The sequence below is a fragment of the Arachis duranensis genome, chromosome 5 (genome assembly GCF_000817695.3).
Source record: "Arachis duranensis cultivar V14167 chromosome 5, aradu.V14167.gnm2.J7QH, whole genome shotgun sequence".
Classification (NCBI taxonomy): Eukaryota; Viridiplantae; Streptophyta; class Magnoliopsida; order Fabales; family Fabaceae; genus Arachis; species Arachis duranensis.
Window position 1 is genome coordinate 41,200,038 of NC_029776.3, and position 226 is coordinate 41,200,263.

Sequence of the window (226 nt, forward strand, 5' to 3'; positions counted from 1 at the left end):
TGAATGATCAATTCTCCTCTATCAACATCAATCACAGCCCTTGCTGTGGCTAGGAAGGGTCTGCCAAGGATGATGGATTCAATCATGCACTTCCCAGTCTCTAGGACTATGAAATCAGTAGGGATGTAATGGTCTTCAACCTTTACCAGAACATCCTCTACAAGTCCATAGGCTTGTTTTCTTGAGTTGTCTGCCATCTCTAGTGAGATTTTTGCAGCTTGCACCT